The sequence below is a fragment of the Calidris pugnax genome, unplaced genomic scaffold, assembly GCF_001431845.1.
Source record: "Calidris pugnax isolate Ruff unplaced genomic scaffold, ASM143184v1 scaffold44, whole genome shotgun sequence".
NCBI lineage: Eukaryota > Metazoa > Chordata > Aves > Charadriiformes > Scolopacidae > Calidris > Calidris pugnax.
This window is the reverse complement of record NW_015094506.1, coordinates 39554936-39575327: the sequence shown is the minus strand read 5'-3', so window position 1 is coordinate 39575327 and position 20392 is coordinate 39554936.

Genomic DNA, 20392 nt, shown 5'->3' with positions numbered 1-20392 from the left:
GTATATAAAGTGAATATGATCATACGAAAACTCAGATGACATTCAACAGGGAGGGACCTGGCTGCCTTTGTCCAGATGGGCATTAGTTTACTTCCTTTCAATGTTTTACTGTCTCATTGTAGAACTTATCTCAGTGGCTTCTATCTTTTCTTTGGCCTGAAGAAAAAAATCTAGTCAGAGAGAACCCATATTTATTCCATTCCTCATTTTTTGTTTTAAAATAACCATGGGCTAAGGACAATGGATTTGTGATTTGTTTATTATGTTTTACGTTCTGCTGAGTCATTATATTCTACATGCTACTCAAGTGTGACCATAAGAAGATATCTTCGGCTTTAGTAGGTGCAATTAAATTATTTTAAAAAAAGATTCTTCTTGAAGCAGTAAGATTAAATAACTAGTCCTGTGTTGGGTTCCTAAACATTCCCTTGCTCTTATAATAGAATCATAGCATCATAGAGTCATATAGGTTGGAAAAGACCCTTAAGATCCTTGAGTCCAATCATAAACCTAACACTGCCAAGTTCACTACTAAACCATGTCCCTAAGTGCTGCATCTGTGTGCCTTCTAAATGCTTCCAGGCAGGGTGACCCAATCACTTCCTGTGAGCCTGCTCCAGTGTTTGATAACACTTCTGGTGAAGAAATTTGTCCTAGTATCCAATCTAAACCTCCCCTGGCACTACTTGAGGTTTTTTCCTCTTGTTCTATCACTTGTTACGTGGGAAAAGAGACTGACCCCCCCCACCTCGCTACAACCTCCTTTCAGGCAGTTGTAGAGAGTCATAAGGTCTCCCCTCAGCCTCCTTTTCTCCAAGATAAACAACCTCAGTTCCCTCAGTCGGTCCTCATAAGATTTGTTCTCTAGACCCTTCATCAGCTTTGTACGTGTTCCAGCACCTCAATGCTTTTCATGTAGTGAGGGGCCCAAAACAGAACACAGTATTTGAGAATACTGTGAACACTCACCAGTGTTCACCTTTTACTCAGTGCAAGGGGACAATCACTGCCTTAGTCCTGCTGGCCATGCTATTTCTGATACAAGCCAGAGGGCTCTTTGCCTTCTTGGCCAACTTGGCACATTACGGGCTCATATTCAGCTGGCTGTTGACCAATACACCAAGATCCTTTTCTGATGGGTAGCTTTCCAGCCACTCTTCCTTGTAGTGCTGCTTGGGGTTGCTGTGACCCAAGTGCAGGACCCAACACTTAGCCTTTTCTTGACATTAATATTTTACTGCAAGCAAACAGGGGAAATTAATTATCCCATAATAGCAAAAGGTATCAAACCAGAGCCATGGTATGACTCACATCATCATTAAAGTAAATAAATTTAGGTGTCAACTTGTAGCTGTCTGATTGTGTGCTAGGTGTCCCCTTAGCTGATGGAGACCTGACTAATACAAAGAATTTTATATAGCTATTTATCTGATCAGCTGGAACAAGAGGGATCCAGTTGCCTAAATACAGTAATCTATTGCCAGTTTAGGCATCTTAAAGTGTCTGACAGATACTCAGAAGGCCATCACAGATTACAAAGGATCTGCAAAAGATCCAAGCTTTTCTGGAGGGTCAGCAGGGGCACAGGCAGAATGCCTTAGGGCAAGTCAAATGGCACTAGATGCTTGTGTTTAGGCAACTAAATTTAACACCATCTATTTATTTAGTGTGAGCCAAAGGGCTAAATGTAGCCATTTTACCTGTGTACTGAATCTCACATCATCTCCCATTTGGTTCTTTTGCAAATAATACAACTTTCCTAAAATAAACTCAAGGAAGGTTTCAGACATAGCATCTATATCTTCACTTTACATCTGTACAGAGCAACATATTAATAAGTACTCAGCTCATGTTAAGATTCTCCTTAACGAGGATACTAAGGGGCTGCAGCTATGATACACTGATTAACCTCCCTACCGAGAAGCCAAATTGCAAGTATACATAGCTGGTGTCATGCCAAAGGTAAGTTGTCTCCCAGAAAATCAGCAACAATGTCACCTACTGAGCTTTTTCAGTTGGATTAAACATTGTATTTAAACAGTAAGTGAGGAAATTTTCTGGCAATTTGATCCCTACTATTTTTGTTTTGTTTTTTTTTCCTGATTCCTATCATCTTTTCTAGCTCTTATTAATGTTCCTTAGATGGAAATTAAGTTCTACGAGATCTTCCATTAAGGTCTGGGCAGCTTGAGGTGTCTTAGGGCTGTTACATATGTGCCATTAGAGCTGCACATCACTCAGCTAAGAAAGGATCCAGATAATTGAACCTTTAAACTGGCAACTATTTGGGAAGGGTGCCCAGTGGGACAGTGCCTATTTAGGCTTTTCAACCAGCTAAAGAGAAAACAAGTCAGAGCAGTGAGACTGTGACTACCTACCAGATCAAATGCCAGCATCCCTTCCCTCATACTCTAATTCCTTCCTTTTCTAGTTCATATACAGAGAAAAAATGAGGAGGTAAATTCTGAAACTTTTACATTACTATTTCTCCTTGGCTTTTTCCATGAGAAAAAGTATCAGCAGGATTAGAAGGATATTTATGAAGCTAAACAAGCACACAAAAATCAGTTTTCCTTATTAAAAGGATGCTTAATTACCCCAAATTGAAGCATCTATAACATTTAATATGATAATAGAAATAGGGGACAAAAAAGATTAATTAATCAGAGTAATTGAATGCAAAATTGAAAGCCGTATTCATTAACTAGGAAAGAAAAATGACAACATAGTAAAGTGCTATATGCATTATTAACTGTTTTAGCAGATTCTATTAGAAAACTGGATTGAAATGTCCTTTGAAGTTGTCTTTATACGCTCCTATTTTCAGTAATCATAAATCCATTAAAAAATATTTGACATACCTAATCTCAGCTGTAAAAATTATTTTACTTTGTCCGGATCTCTGCCCCCAAGATTCTAAGTTTCCATTTAACTGTTTCTAGGATTTCATTTTTGTGCGGTAAAAATTCTTAAAAAATAAATTTTATATTGCATACTAGACACTAGTACTATTTGTGCACTAAACTAGTCATGAAATATCAACCTATCAGGGATAACTGGCTATATTTGGTCTAACATAGATGGGTAAAATGGTCAAGAATGGACATTATTTGATCAAAGCTAGATAACAGGTACCATAGCACCAGCAGTAGAATCTGGCTGCAAGCTTTTTGAATTTCCAGCTCCCTATTTCTTACAGCAGATTGTTTCATTTTTAAGTCTGCCTGTTTTACAATATTTAATCCCGTGGCCTTTTTTTGTGGGAAGCTCCTGTGGAAGTCACCAAGAATTACAATTTAGACTACCATTGAAGAAAAGAAAAAGAAACAACCAAATTTTTAACAGAATTCTTCAAAGAAACAACCAAATTCTTAAGATTGTAGAACTCTAAATGTATAACTTCCATTATAAAACATGCCACTAGGTAGTATTTTCTTCCAAGCTGAATTTAAGATTATACAAGATTATTGGTAAATTTTGTTAACGCTACAAATCAAGCAACCTTTTCTTTTAATTGTGATCACTTCATCACTTCTTTTTCTCATGAAGAAATGAGGATATTCAAAATAAAATGCCTTACCCTGTGAGATCAATTCTCAATGTGGCTTATTGTGTTAGATATTTGTCTGCCTGTAGCCTGGAGGTTCTAGGCCAGGAAAAGCAGAGTCGAAAGATTTCCCTTCCCTGATAGTTAAGCAATATACACATCTGTGATCATGTGAAACTCATTTAATTCTCCCCAAACTACATGGATGGGATAGATTTGACTTCAAAACGTACCTGTAAAGCTGAAAAGTCCATCAGCAACTGATAATTCATACTGTTTGCAATGTCCTTGAATGACATTCTCATTATTTTGCTGTTAGTATAAAAGCCTATCATGCAGCAGAGTAAAACATAGAATGAAAAACGATAGTTTCGATGACAGTGGACTTCACTCAAGAGAGGATGCTTTGCTTACTCCATGTGTATGACAAAGACTTACGTTTTCAACAGCAGACAGCACTTCACAAAAGCAGGGATGCTACACAAACAACACTGCAAGGTCCTCACAGGAAGGACTTTGGAAAACACCAGCTACACATTTGTCCATGCCTTCTACTTTCACTGGCTATGATTTTTCTCCACAAGTCTGGCAAACCAATGGAACTTTTGTGTTCTTTTTCCAAATATTATTGCCTCCAGCTTTTCATTCATATTTCAAGGAAGAATTTTCTGGAAGGACACATTACCACACATGCATATACAAAGATTAATTGCCTGTACAGGAATTTATGGGTGAATGCATGGATAACTGGAAGGACAATGGTGATGTACCTGAGGATACAATTAGAATTGCTAACATTAAATCACCGCAGAGTAGCAGATTTCAGAATAGTAGTTTCAGCTAAAAAATTAGCACTACATTGGAGGAAAGAAATTTTGATAAGATATCAGTGATATCACTATAACTATTAGATATTAATAACAGGTAGTAACTAAAGTATCATTTCTGTACCTGTATGTATCTGTAGATAGATAGATGGTTATATTTCTGAAATGGACCACTATTTTTTGTAGACTGAACTGTTTGATGTCACACCAGAGAGGCTGTTTCTCTGATTAGATTGTGCTAACAAAATATTAGTTGTTATCAGGAAACCACAGCTTGAAGGCTGTCGAAGAAAATCAAGGTCTTGAAAAAGAAACACTGACAATATGAGAAAAGATAATGGCATGGGACTTGAAAATATATGCACCTAATACTGGTCACCCAAGGGCCACAAAAATATGTCACAAATGTTCAGTTACGATTTGCTAAAGACATGCAGCCTTGTGAACTGGGAAAAAATGTTTTTGAGGAAAACAAAGAAGTAAAGAATAAATATGCAACAAATACGTAAAACATCCCATATACAGTAAAACTCAAATACAGCATGGAAGTGGGAATCAATGAATAATGATGAAGTAAGCAGACTGTTAGCAAACATATAAACAGAGTTTTAAGTAAACTGAAGAGCAAGAGGAAAGAAACCCTCCATCAACATCAATTTTTTGCTGTCAAATGATTCAAAATGGTGATTATTCACCATACTTGATTATCTTCTTCCTGAGGAAGACTAGTGCCTTTGACCTTGACACCCTGGGCAGATTGCAGGGGTGAGCCTACCACCAGAGAAGAGGGTTGATACTCAAACGTTTGTCTTCATCAGTTTTATTTCTGTCATTACAAGCTGTTACAGTAATTCATTGTGACTGAGTCAATAATATCTCCTTCACTAGACTGATTGTATTTTAATTAATCTAACAGGAAATCCTTAGTTCTGTATATAAGATGTGTTTCTTAACCCACAAAAATTATATGCTGTCTTTGGTCCTGTACTCTGCTCTTGAGCTTGTTTGTAATTTAGATGTGGCTCTGTAACACCAAAATATCAGAATGACTAAAAGCATCCACAATTTCATTCATGCTTTAGTATTTATTTTGAGTATTCTTGCTTTAACTCATTTAAATCAATCTCTTAGAAAATCACCTTCAATTACCAAACTGAATTATTCTATAGTAGACTTATTAACTAGAAATTAAATTTTCATACCTACCACATATTTATTTCCTAATATTTAAGCCATTTTTGAAAGTTTGATGTGGCATTCTTTGGTTCACACTGTCATACAGAAATTTTTAATATCCTTCATACAAACTGCCAGGTTGGGAAGCTTAGCTGTGGCTTGTAATCATCTCATCAATGCAGATAAAGCATTGGCTTTACAGAACATTCTGAATTTCAGAAACATAATCAGTTGCTAACTCAATAGATAATCAGACTCATTTAAGGCTATCAAACATTTATATAAAAAATAAAGATTTGGTTTAAAAATGTCATATTACTAAATACTTAATATACTATTTGATAGTATAATATAAAAACAAACCTGTGAAGTTTACCCCCAAAATTGAACTATCTAGTATTTATCTTACATTATTTTTGCATTCCCAAACTACCTTACAGGTGAATACTGATGAATGCTAGTAGCTTGATATAGTTGCTGCAAATTAAGAATCATTGATATCGATGAATTTCACAAATATAATGAAAATTTGGTAAATCACCATATCTCTATGGAAATCATTTTGCACTGCTGATTCATATGTGTGATGTCACTGACAATTTCCAGTTCCAAAAGTACTGGGTACATTTTGGGTGTAGGAAGGACAGTCCCTTTCCAAAAATAACTGGCGAGGGTTATAACTTAACCAAAACCAAAATACAAGCAAATAATCTATACAGTACTGTATGTCAGTGCTGAATAGATCAGGCCTCTTCTATTCCATTATCCAAGAATGGCAGATTGAATCCCTAGTATGCAAATTACAGATTGCAACATTAAACTAATAGTCTGATTTCATTATTCAGACTTGACACAAATGAGATGAATGTCATGGATTAAATTAACAAGTAAATAACTTTAAAAGCATAATGGGTGTTTTCATCCACCCCCCAAAGCATTTGAGTTTAAAACAAACACCAGGTTTTACATCTGATTTTCTGCTTGTTCTTAGATAATCAGATCTGAAGAAACTAACATGTGGAGCTCTGCTTTTTAATGGTAGATAACAGACAGATACCCATCAAGTTTCCAGTTTTACAGAGGTAAAATACCAGCTGCAGTTCCGGCTTTAGAATTATGCACTGGGATCTATTGTGGCTTACTGAACAATTTAAAGTAGGAAATAATTCTCCATTCCTCCCGGAACAGCCATGGGATTTGTGTTAGTTCACAAATTGCTTCTTGAAATAAATAGAAATGCAGCCATACAGCACTTATGTGCCACAACCTGTTGGGACTGTGATGGAGGGAATTGGGACCACACATTTGTTCTCCCTGGAGAACATATCACAGAAAAGAGCAGGCATTATAAAAGGCTTCATAAAATTTCACAGATCCTCTGTGCAACAGACCCACACACACTTTGTATCTAACAGTGGATAGAAAGTCAGGTTCTGTTTGCACACCTGACAAACACATCATCAGTTTTTAGTGAATTATACAGAATGAAGTTAGTTGTCTCACTCTATTTTTAATATTTTCGATATTTTTAGTTGAAGATCTAATCTGTTTTTATGAATGTCTTTGAACAGTTATAGGTCTTCCTACATTAATTTGACTTTAATTCCACAATACCAATTTAAAATTGTGTCCAATACATTAAGGCTAGTGTTAGGCCATGAGTACCTATTTAAAAATGGAACAGCAAATGAAGCCAGCATCCCAGACAAGAAATGCAAGATAGATTTGAAGGTGTGATTTATAATTCCTTTCTGCAGTATCATTCTTTCTATCACATCAGAATTTTTAGCTTGGAGATGGGTTCTCCTATCTTAACAATAGCTATTTCCTTCTAAAAAAATACAAGGATACTGTTAGATGAAACACAACAATAAGATTTAAAAGTTCTTGTCCACATTTAATTTCACACTGTGTTGCAGAAGTTCTGACGCACACCCCGCTCTCCCTTCCTCAGCTCGACTGAAGTGCAGCCTGCGGTGTCTCCCCCACAGCCAAAGTGCTCTACTGCCATCTTCAGGCCAGCCAGGGCCGCTGGCTCTGCAGTGGGTGCTGATGCTGTAAGTGTCCACCACTTAAATAGACCAATTAACCTCGCTGTGCAACCCACCAAATGCCACTTTGGTCCTTATGTCACTGCGGAATCTATGGCGAACAGCGCGTTTAGTACTTTCAGTGTTACTGGGCTGCCTGGATAATCCTCCAAATGACAAATCACTGTCTGCGCGATTAATTTTCTTTCTGTCAAGTCTGGATTTTGGGGACATTGTACAACATGTCAAGGAAATGCCAGCTGTCTCCATAACATCTCAGTGCTAACAACGGAGCAAGATTGATGATTCGTACACAGTGCTGTTTTTCATAACTATAACAAATCTGAATTCTTCAGCAGATAAAGTAATGGGATCTGTCAGTCAGCATGAAAATATTCAGAGCAGCAACAGATATTTAAATAATCAATATTGCAACACTTGAAGGTTGTTTAAATAAACCAAAGGAACTTAAATTTTCACAGAATAAAGAGATATTCCTTTTTCTCATTCCTCATGATGCCTATACTCAAGACATAATCACAGAGACAAACTCGAAGGAATCATGATGTGTTTTTCTTTCACAAAAGAGGGCACTTTTCTTGGTATTATGATTTGCTATGTATGTAGCAAATATCCAAAACAATGAAAAAGCCTCAGGATCAAGAAGCAGCATTTGATTAGATACGCTAACATTAATGACAGATACTTATAAGAATTACAAGGATACTTCTACAACATTTTTAAGAACTTATATGCATCACAGTGCAGACTGAGCACTGATTGTTTAAGGTTATTTTCTAGATTTTGGAAAGGACTTCCAGGTCATGAAATAATAACAGCAGGTGCATCACCTCATAAACTTACCAACATGCTACTTGATAAAAATCTCAACAGAAATCAGTGAGCTCTATCAATAAATATGTCTAAAAGAACAGTACTGCACCAGAAAAAGAAACCACGGTGTGTGTCTGACAAAGCACAGTCTATATCATGCTCTCCCTGCTCTTTCTGGAACCACTCTTAAAGTTTACTGTGGATCATGGATGTTTACATAACAGGACTGAAACAGACTTCACAGAACTGCTTCTTGAACCTCCTGGACAAAGCGCTCTAGACTTTTAAAATGTATTTTAATGTTTATTTTTCCAGGATTTTCAGAGCCCTAGTGATAATTTAGATTTATCAGAAATTGTATTTGTTTTATCAACATTTGCTTACAGAAAGCACATACTTTTTTTCTAAATGACATATTTTCTGTACTTGACGGAGCCCCCCATATCATGAAGAGGCTTATTCCGAGCTCTCTCTCTTTTTCTGCCTTTACTCTTATTCTTTGCTACAATGGTCTGAATAAGAATTTTTTTAAGGACTGAGTTACTAAATTAAACATAAACAGAACATGTTCTTTTGACTTATCTACATTCTGAAAAAGTGTGTATTACGGCTCATCGTTACACAGAAGAATTCTAAACATTTCCAATACAGTAAAGGCCAGACAAAATTGAAGACTTTGCTATTTAATAGAACTAGCATCATCTCAAAAATTGCTTCTGTCCCCACACCCTTTAATAGGAAACATATTAATTCAGAATGATGGAAGCTAATAAAGAGGGGTGCCGAGGCATCAGACTTTTCCCTCTGAGCTACACAGTGAAGTGCTCAGTTGCCCCATAAATAAACTGCCCCAGCTCTCCTTGTGAGGGAATGAGAACAGTAACAGGTATTCCTCTATTCTGTACGATGGTGAACATATTATTTTGGAATTCAATAAATATTTTCATATCAAGAGTTCTTATGCTGGTCCTTAACTATCACCTTCTGGATGCTACCAAAGGCAAGAGGTGGGCTAGATGAACCTTCAGTCTGGTTCTGTTAAGTGACTTTTTCATTTTTATGAAAATTTTTGAAAGCTGGAGAGGGACTTTTTACAAGGGCACATAGTGATAGGATGAGGGCTTCAAACTAAAAGTGGTAGATTTAGACTATGTATCAGCAAGAAATTCTTTACAGTGAGGGTGGTGAAGCACTGGCACAGGCTGCCCAGGGAAGTTGTGAATGCCCTATCCCTGAGGGTGTTCAAGACCAGGCTGGATGGGGCTTTGAGCAACCTGGACTAGTGGGAGGTGTCCCTGTCCATGGCAGGAGGTTGGAACTAGATGATCTTCAAGGGCCCTTCCAACCCAAACCATTCTATGATTCTATGAAAGAAACAGGAGCCATGAAGAAGATCAGAAGTAACAAAATCTTTGTAAGCAAATAAAATTGTAAAGATCTGCAGACAGCAGCTAGAGAAAACATATGCACATTATTGGTGTCTTTTAGCACTTCAGCTGGGATTCAGTTTGAGGTTAAGGTATTTGGGGTTAGATGCTAGTTTGTAGGTGACTACATGTGAGAAGTGTCTAAGCTGACATCATTAATCTAATACAAGATTCAGTTTTCTTGTTTCATTCTTCTTCAAATATTTCCTTCTTTATTTTGTCTTTTACTCCACCTTCTTTGGCATCTATATATTTCTTCTTTTAACTTTTATTATCCTCTTTTTTTTCCTTTCCTACATTTTCAACCATATGTAAAGCTTTCCCTTTTAATCCCCAGCGTGCCCTATTAGGTCCTTCATTGCACAACAAACCATGTGAGTGATGAAGCCAGTAGTACACAAAGAAAAGTTAACCCCTGTCTTCATGAATTTACAAACAAGAATTCAAATTAACATCTTCATATATTTTCATTTTTTACTTTGTCCCTTGTTCTTCTCTACATTCAATCTTCTTTTTTCTAGTCTTTTTATTTTCATGTCCGTCATAGTTACCCAAAAGTTCTTCCTAAAGATTAAAAAAAAAAAAAGACAGTCTGCCAAATTATTTCCATGGGAGTAGCATGCAGCCATAGAACCATGTAAAGCTAACATATTCTCTACGTGTAGCAGACAAGCGGGGTATGAACCCCTTCTTTCTATCTTCTTACCCATAGAGAAAGCTAGAAGTCAGTCATCTTAAACTGAGGAAACTCAGCAACAGGAATTTAAAAAACTTAAATAAATTTTAAAAAAGGTGAAAAACATGGAGTCAAGGTTGAAACCATTTGTTGCAGCAGTACCAGACCAAAACTCAAAAGATACAGGCAACCCCTAAGCTCGTTTTTTCTTACTGAAGTCTCCACAGCTACATACCAGGACCAACTTTTTTGCATTGATAAGATCTGACAAGATCACAGTTTGTTGTAGAATGCTTCAGGCTACCTTTTTTGTTGTTGTTGCTGCTGTACTTGCAAAGACTTGGAGAATGAGAGAACACTAATAGGAAACAAAATCCAGGTAGTGCTGCAGACCTGTAGAACTGGTTTAACTGGCAGAATTAAATTTAATTTACAATAATATTTAGAAGATAAATACAAATATGTGATGCTCTAACTGTATGAAGATGCCGATTCAGTATCTGTTCACTAGATTTTCTGATGGAATACAGTGGTGTACCGAGAGAAATAAAAGGACTGATTTATGTCATCTGAGAATCTGACTGTCTGCCCCTTGCTGTGAAATCTGTCCCCAGATGATCTTATGGATCATTCCACGATGCTTATAAAGAGTTCATAACTTGTAATTAACTGAGAACTGTTCCTCTGAAGAAAATACACACAAATAATATGATCTCATTCATTACTGTCTTTTCATATGGCCTTCTATCTGGAAATGAAGATTTGGATTAATTTTATCTAATTTTAGATATCTAAGTTAGGTATATAGTTTCTCTAGTTCCTTAGATCACATAACTTTTCTACCTGATTTTTTAATGTAGTGAGTGCAATCAGAGTAACACCTCCTGGTTTTTAGTTTTTATTTTCCATTGAAAGAAAACAAACAACTAACTGATTCTTTTTACACTTTTCCCCCCCTCGCCACGATAATACTGACCACTAGTAGATCTCATATAACCATTCCCCTTCACACTGTTTTAGAAATTAGGCCAGAGCAGATTATTAATGACAGAATGATCTCCTGTATATCACCAGCCATGAAATGTGATTCAGGAATCTGTTAGCAAACGATTACTTGTGTTGAACTTAAAATTTCAGGCTTAAGACCAAAATGTGTCCCAAATGTAAGGAAAAAACACATCATCATCAAAAAAATTACAGTTGGAAGGAATGTCTTGGGTCATCAAGTTTGACATCGTGATCAACACAGGGCTAGCTTCAAAAGTCAAGACAAGTTAAGAAAGCCTATAAGGATGAAGATTCCACAGCCTCTCTGTTCTTGTGTTTAAACAGTCTCATTGTGAAAACAGTTTGTCCTCAAATACAGCTGGAACTTCCCTGTTATATGTTGTGACCATTGTCTTTTTTGTTGTTGTTATTTTCAAGAATAATGGGCCTCCATCTTTTTTAACCTCCCAACATTATATACCTGAAGATTATTAGACCCCTGATCCATTTTTTCTTGAGCTGAACAAATCATACTCCTTCAGTCACTCCTTGTCTCTCTTGTGCACCATTCCCAGCCATCTTGGTGGCACTCCAACAGTCATCTCTATTTGCTGATATTTCTCGTCCAAAAGCAGACCATTCTTGATGCAGAGGTATAGAGGGGAGTAATCACTTCCCTCAACCTGCTAGCAAGGCTTTTGTTGATGTAGCCCAATATATGTTTAGACTTCGTCATCTCAAAGGAGCACACTGCTGACCTATATTCAATTTGATGTTCACCAGAACATCCAGGTTGCCTCTCTGCAGACCTGTTGTTCAGTCTGGAAAATTTCAAAGGGTCATTCTGCTCCAAATGCAGGACTTCATTTTTGTTGAACTCCATGAAATTCTGAATGGGCCAATTCCTCTGTCTTGTCAAGATTCTTCTAGAAGGCAGACCTTTCCTCCAAAAATCAGTTCTGCCCTGCAATTGATGTCACCCACAACCTTGCTAAGGGTGCATTCTTTCCCGACATCCAGAGCATTAATGAAAATATCAAGCAATATAAATGCCAATATTTACACCTGAGAAAAAGAATTTGTAATTTTTGTCAAAACTCATTGATTTGATCAAAAGACTGAGCCACATTACTTCCCAGCTGATATGAATGACATAACTGCAGTTTCTTTTGGACATCTGCCGTAGAGGACAACATTATTTTTGCACAATGCTTCTTTCTTTCTTTCTTTCTTTCTTTCTTTCTTTCTTTCTTTCTTTCTTTCTTTCTTTCTTTCTTTCTTTCTTTCTTTCTTTCTTTCTTTCTTTCTTTCTTTCTTTCTTTCTTTCTTTCTTTCTTTCTTTCTTTCTTTCTTTCTTTCTTTCTTTCTTTCTTTCTTTCTTTCTTTCTTTCTTTCTTTCTTTCTTTCTTTCTTTCTTTCTTTCTTTCTTTCTTTCTTTCTTTCTTTCTTTCTTTCTTTCTTTCTTTCTTTCTTTCTTTCTTTCTTTCTTTCTTTCTTTCTTTCTTTCTTTCTTTCTTTCTTTCTTTCTTTCTTTCTTTCTTTCTTTCTTTCTTTCTTTCTTTCTTTCTTTCTTTCTTTCTTTCTTTCTCTCTTTCTCTCTTTCTTTCTTTCTTTCTTTCTTTCTTTCTTTCTTTCTTTCTCTCTTTCTCTCTTTCTCTCTCTCTCTCTTTCTCTCTTTCTCTCTTTCTCTCTCTCTCTCTCTCTTTCTCTCTTTCTTTCTTTCTCTCTTTCTTTCTCTCTTTCTCTCTTTCTCTCTTTCTCTCTTTCTCTCTTTCTCTCTTTCTCTCTCTCTTTCTCTCTTTCTTTCTCTCTTTCTTTCTCTCTTTCTCTCCTTCTCTCCTTCTCTCTTTCTTTCTCTCTTTCTTTCTCTCTTTCTCTCTCTCTCTTTCTCTCTTTCTTTATCTCTTTCTTTCTCTCTTTCTCTCTTTCTCTCTTTCTCTCTTTCTTCTCTCTTTCTCCCTCCCTCCCTTCCTTCCTTTTTTTTTTTTTTGAATAAGAACTTCCCTAAAATAATGTATGTAAATTATATTATTGGGCTTAACTTGACCACTGCAGATCATCCTAGATTTTAAGAAAGGTTAGGTCTTTTTTCTCATTCCATATCTATGTCTGTGATCAGACCATAGAAACAATATAGCAATATGGGTAATTAAAACCAATGCTGTTGATGCTTGCTTTCACCAGCGACAGTTTTCGACCATCTAGGAATTCTAATTGTTTAACAATATGAAGCATAGCTTTAAGGAAGAGCAACATTCGGGAATACTTTATTTGTGGGAATGTATCTAGATTATTTTAATCATGTTCCCAGGAGTCCTAAAAAGTACTAAAGAAGAAGTACTAAATAAAACCACAATAATGTCTAATCCTTTTCCTGTCTACAGTGTCAAGCTACTCACACAGCCCAAAGTGGATGCTTTTTGAATTTTATCAGCCTAATTTTTTTCCCTGGTATGCTGAATAATACCAAGTTGTACTGGTATTTTGCAGTGTAAGTTGCATATGGTTCATAATGTAATGTGACATGCCTTTGTGACTGGGCACGGCTTGCGAAAGAGGGAGCATTAATTGAGAAGTAGCTTGCTCACACAGTGCCAAAAATGGCATTCATAAACACTTCTAATGAGTCAAAGCAGACAGAAGAGTGCCTCTGTCTTTCACTGAGCTGCATCAAAACCAAGACTCTCTCAGCCTGAAGTGTCTATAAAAAAGATCCTTTTCTGTTCTACTTTCTTGACAGAAAGTATGCATATTGCAGTGAAAAAGGCATGTGTGTGTATGTCTGTGCATATGTGTAGATACATATATGATTGATTTCTTAAGGGCTTGCCTTCAAATTTATTGGAAAATGTTCTAGCAACCCTTAAAATTTAGCAGCTTTATGAAGTTAAATCTTCCAGGAACAGGTCCTTTGCTTATAAATTCTCCTAAATATAGAAATTGCTTTACAGCTGTCTTTGTAAGAGCTTACCTCTTATCTGAAACTATTCTGAATTTTATCCTTTGTCCTTAATATTTTGTGTTTCCTTAACTTCTGTTCTCATGAATGGAATGATTTTAAGTAAAAAGGACAGCAACTTTTTGAAACAAAGTAGCTTGTGTTTCTGATCAGATAAAAATGATTGGTCTTTTAAACACTTGCAAGAGTTAAGCAAATGTATAATACTGGAATAGGTTTCTGTCTGAAGGTCAGAATCAGCATATAATAGGCCCCCTGCTGATACATCAGCCGGCTCCACTTCCTCAGTTCTACTTACTTAGAGCCTGATGTGTGCCTTCCAGTCCCTTCAGATCAGTCATATTCAAAAAAACAGGGGTATGCTGAAGGACAGAATATTGCTATCCCATGAAGTCTGGAGCTACTGAATGCAGGGAGCAGTCCCTTGGAAGTGATTGCAGGTGGTAGAATGGAAAAAAGTTCCGAAGCTGTACATTACTGCTCCACTTGCAAATTTTTGCCAAAATTTTCCATTAATTTGCTACGTCAAATTGTCTTACACTATTTTACAAGACTGCATTATTCAGGAATAGAATTGCCTGTGTGAGTTTAGATCTATTAATCCTGCTGTTTGTGCTCTGTTAACTGTTGTCCAGATATTTTGTTGTTTTACAACTAAAAATTCTTGAGATCCTAACATACACACACTAGCATTAAGGATCCAGGAAAAAAGTCAAATTCTTTACTGACAAGTAACCCTTAGGTGAACTATTGCTGTAAAGGCGCTTTAGGCTTCTGCTTATATATACCATCAATTTCACATCCTCATAACAGATTTTATTATGAACTCATTGATTCAAAATCATTTCAAATCAGGATTAAGCATCTTGAAACTAACACAGTTAAGCCTGTTGAAAATTTCAATAAGAATCTACATTTGCTGAAACTCATGGTTGCTTATGACATTATTATTATATTTCATCTAAAGCACAGTCTGTAAGAGACCATTCATCTGTATGGAGACTATGTGAAAACAAGATGTATAATATCCTGCACCATTAGAGGTTAATGAGAAAATCATTAATTTCAACAGGGCAAGCTGCATATTATAGGCAGTGTGATACTTAAAATATCTGGGCTGGTACACAACCATATCATTACTACACATCCCTATTCCTGATAGGATCTTGTGACAGTTTCAAGAGGGCACATTCCAATTATTTAAAGAAGAATTACAGTCATAAAAGAAGCTATGTGGACTGGTTTGAGTCACCATCGTTGGATGAGTTTAAGAATCGTTTAGATATGGTGTTGGGGGATATGGTGTAGGGGAGAACTTTGTAGAATAGGTTAGATGGTTGGACTCGATGATCCCAAGGGTCTTTTCCAACCTAGATGATTCTATGATTCTGTGATTCTATGACTGTACCTTACCATGTGACCTGGATTATGTAGATAACAAAGGAAGGCAGAAGAAAATAACCTCATTTCAGTTTTGTTTCTTTTCTTCATTTCAGAGACTGCGCAGTTGTTGCACATAAACTCATTCTCTCTCATCCAGATTTTTCTTCAACAAATTTTAATTACATCTCTACACTGAGTATTCAAACAGACATGGAGAATGTAAAATTTATCTATGTGCAGTGAGTGCAAAGACAGGTGCAATTTCAAGATATAAGGACAAAGAGAAAGATTTGCAGGTTAGGAATGCATAAATTAGCAAAGCATATGAACAATTAAAACTTGAACTACATCAGAAGTTCTGCATGGTAATTGTTAGCTAATTTAAACTGCCTGCTTACATTTTGGCAACAGATGAGATAATCTGGAAGTTTAACAAGTTATTTATAGCATTCATAGCAAAATAACAATCATAGATTTCTTAGGGAGAGATTTACATCCAAGATTCTCTGGAAAAAAGTGAGCAAGAGCAAACTCTGCCAAGATGATACCAAAATGTGATATTTGGAGAGTAACATTTTCAATTTAGTTTATATTATCAAATATATAAAATAAAATACAGTAATCTGTAACCAAAATACTAGTGGTACCTTTAATTGTGGCTAGAAAAAATAGGACTTTGACATTCTGTGTAACTATAAATTGCTTCTATTATTTTAGAGTTCCTAAATCAGCAGCTGCCATTCATGAAGGAATGATTCAAGACTCCATGGATGGCACTAAGAAATGTGAGCTCAGCATTCAATAGGTGTCAAAATAAGGTAAAGAAGATGTTAGTAACTTCTAAAAAATAAGCAGAGAGCAAAATACAGAATGTCAATACACTCCTGCTTAAATCCGTGGTGAATTGGCATCTTGACTGTTATGTGCAGTTCAAGTTCGCTTTTTTTCCACATCTTAATAAATAGGTGGATAAGAGAAGCAGGAAGCTGTCCAAACTTAAAAAATGGCTCCATGGGATGATGTGGAACCTAAAAGTTTATGCGCTCTAAAAAGAAACCTGATAAATTCATAAAAAAACGTGTTCATCAAGGATTAGTAAAGGGAAGAAATGTGCTAATAATCCCCGATTGAGATTGCAAGAATTTGGGATGGTATGTCTGGGGAAGTAACACTATAGTTTCCGTATTTCCCTAAACGTATTATGTTGGCCATTGTCAGCGACACACTACTGACCAGAACAGTAAATTTAGATATGTATGGTCTTTCCTATGCTCTTAAGTAGAGTAGGGAAGATATACCAAAGAAAGTAGATCCAAGCAGTAGTCTTTTGCACATCCATATGCAGAAATGCATGTAGCCAAATTTGCCTGGGTGTCAATACTAGCAATCCATCTGTAGAAAAGCCACTGAAGTATGGATATGAAAAACATGAAGCAAGATAAGGTTTTAAAATCATGAAGACAAGTTCTGTTATAGAATTGGAAGTGCTAGGTTAACAGTCGGACTTGAACTTAAAAGTCTCTACCAACCAAAATGATTCTATGATTCTCTGAAGTGGTAGAATGACAGGAGGCAGCTCCTCCATGGGATGAAGTATGTAAGTATGCATGAGCACAAATATTCCTTCTGAATGCATTTAAAATCCAGTGATGAACTGTTACCAGGAGAAAAGATGTGAAATTGTCATGTTTTGTTTCCTACAAATCCATGGGAATTTGTTCCTACCTTTCTATATAGAAACTCTCCTTGCAATATAGAAACACTCCTGGCTCACTGTTGGGACTTACTTTGTAGTAATCTGGCTGTGGAAATCTAAAGCCAGCCCCCTTCACTTTTAAATTATCACACTATCATTCCAGTGATGGTAGAACTATAATAATATTGGTAGTATACTTCCTCCCAGATAAACTTTATCTATTGGAAAAGTAACATATATCTAATCAGAAATGCAGTGGGGAATGGAAGTGAAGCAGACATTTATTTATTCAGAGTTCATTGACTGTCTGAATGAAATTCAGGTGTGTGAAAGACATTCATTTGTGAAAGACAGAGGAAAAAACCTTGGAAAATATATGATTTTTTTTTACTTGCTTAAGGAGTATGATTATGTATTCAAGAGATTATGTTTGAGTTTGGTTTAAAACAAAGCAAAAATCGTATTTTACTTTAATCACATAACTAATAAACACAGTTCTGTTACAGTCTACTGAAAAAGCATAGAAAAGGTTGGTGTATTTTTACCACATTTGCCTGCAATGAACACAGTGACATATGGACTGGGATGTTTTTCTCTTGAACCACAGCCAATTTAATTAGAAAAATAAGGGGAAAATATTGGCAAACTAAAAGAAAAGAAAAAAAAGATAAAAAGAGAGAGAAAATACACAGTTGCAGGAACTTAAAGCAGTGCTTTGACTCCATTCTTACAAGCCACCCATTTGGGAAGCTGACAGAGCATTTATATTGTACAGTTAGCCCATGCTGCCTCCCATTGAAATGGAGCTGCAGGGGGCTGAGCAATTCCCACTGGAATCAGTAGCAGTTGACTTCAAGCTTGTGTTTTCCTACTATCTGTGTATCAAGACTTGCTTTGCAGATAAGGTGTAGGGAATACTGATGATCATTCTAACTTCACCCTTCATGCAACTCCTACAAGACTTACTGAAATATGCTGCTTGATTAATGCAGGACTAAATAACCTTCCTGAAATATTTCCATTTAAATAAAAGAGAAGCAAAGAGAGGTGATTGCATGCATCTGGACTTCAAGCTGGATTTAAAATCTTTGCTAAGGGACTTCCTGTGTGACCCTAGGGCTTGCAGTAATTACCCCCATGCCTGCTATTATCCTATGGTAAAGTGTAAAAGCTTCTCACCCCAAGAGATTTCTGGGAGACAATTCTCTCAGTTTACCTCATACTTACCATGCATCAGCTGACATAACATCCATTCATAATAGATCTTACCCTGTTTATAAATCTATACTCCAATATGTCACTTTAGCTCCTCCAAACCCCTGCTGAGCTACCAATTAACTCTGTGGGATTCTAGATTTCTACCAGCTGATGTGTGAAGAGTTGCAAAGGCCTGTGGCTACCAAGACACTAGGAGTGCTAACTTAGGCTTACTGAGCTTCCAGCAAGGCTTGCAGGCAGTGTATTACTTTCCAAATAAAGCTTAGCTCTGTAAGTGATCTGAGAACATGCTTACACTACCAAATCAAGCACTGCATGTAAGACAGACATAGGCAAAGTTTTTCTTGACCAACAGGTGCTAGCATCCCTTTATTTCTGGTAACTAAAGGCACACATTCAAGAAATCTATTACAGATTGTTATCTGAACCCTGTCCTGCCTGGTTTGAAGCAATCACACAGATCTTCTACCAGTCACCAGAATAATCAATACTCTGTGATGGGGCTTGTTGACTTGTTGATACCTCTTCATCCTGCATACATTTTACATAGATGACAAGGACATTTCCCTCTCTCCAACATACAGTCCATGGGGAACCCTTAGTCTGCAAGGCTCTTGCTTGACCTTCTTCACTGATCCATGGCTAATATTATGAGCAGCCTTTTATCACACAGTACTGCTCCTTCAGGGTACAGAACCATGCTACACAGAAGTAGTGCCAGCATCAACCTCCAGGTGAGGACAGAAGGCAGAGTTATGAGGCAGTTTACCTTAGAGAGGTGTGGAATAGGACTGAAGTTTAGATTTAGGGAAATTTGGCTTTGAGATGGGAAATAATTGGGGCTGAAGCTTGTGAGCTGGTTCAGGCAGACTGAGTATGCAACAGAAAGTGAAGAATGATTTAGTACTGTTGCACTCTTACCTATAAACTGAGATTAAGAATGTAAAATTTGCTTAAATTGAAGAGGACAGGGTGATATAGTTTAATTTCCTTTAATGACATCTGAGAGGTAAGGGGGCTTTCATCTTCCTGTGACAGAAGTATGAGAAAATTGGATGTTACAAATTTCTGCATGTTTTAAACACCATGCTAACAAATGACCGTATCTGAAAATTAATCCTCAAAGCAAAAAATTTGATTGAGATTGTTTTGAATCTAACTGGCTTTGGATACCTGCACCTTCTTCCTGCCCTCCTCATTTTCTTCTGATTAGCTAATGTGGTTTTATAAATACCACTCTTTAAGGTGTTGTATGGTAGAATGTTGTGAATTCTCTTAAGAATTTATAGCTACAGGCTATCTATTTCAATGCAATCTATCTTTGTGGATGTTTCCAAATCCAACAAGTGCATTTAGATTCTTAATTGTATTTCAACTCAAAAATTCTTATTTACTTCAATAGTAAATTAATAATGGAGACAATCTTAAGATATTTATGTGAATGACAGTTCCTTCTAGATTGCTTTAGAAGGAGGTAATTCTTACCACTAATAAGACGTAACAGAGTGTCACTCACTTGATTGAATTCGGAAAGGAATCAAAGATATATAAAATAAGAAAGAAGAAGCGAGTGAAGAACTCTCTGGTAGAATTCCTGGAGTCACCACAATGGAGCATAACTTCTAGTGTGGC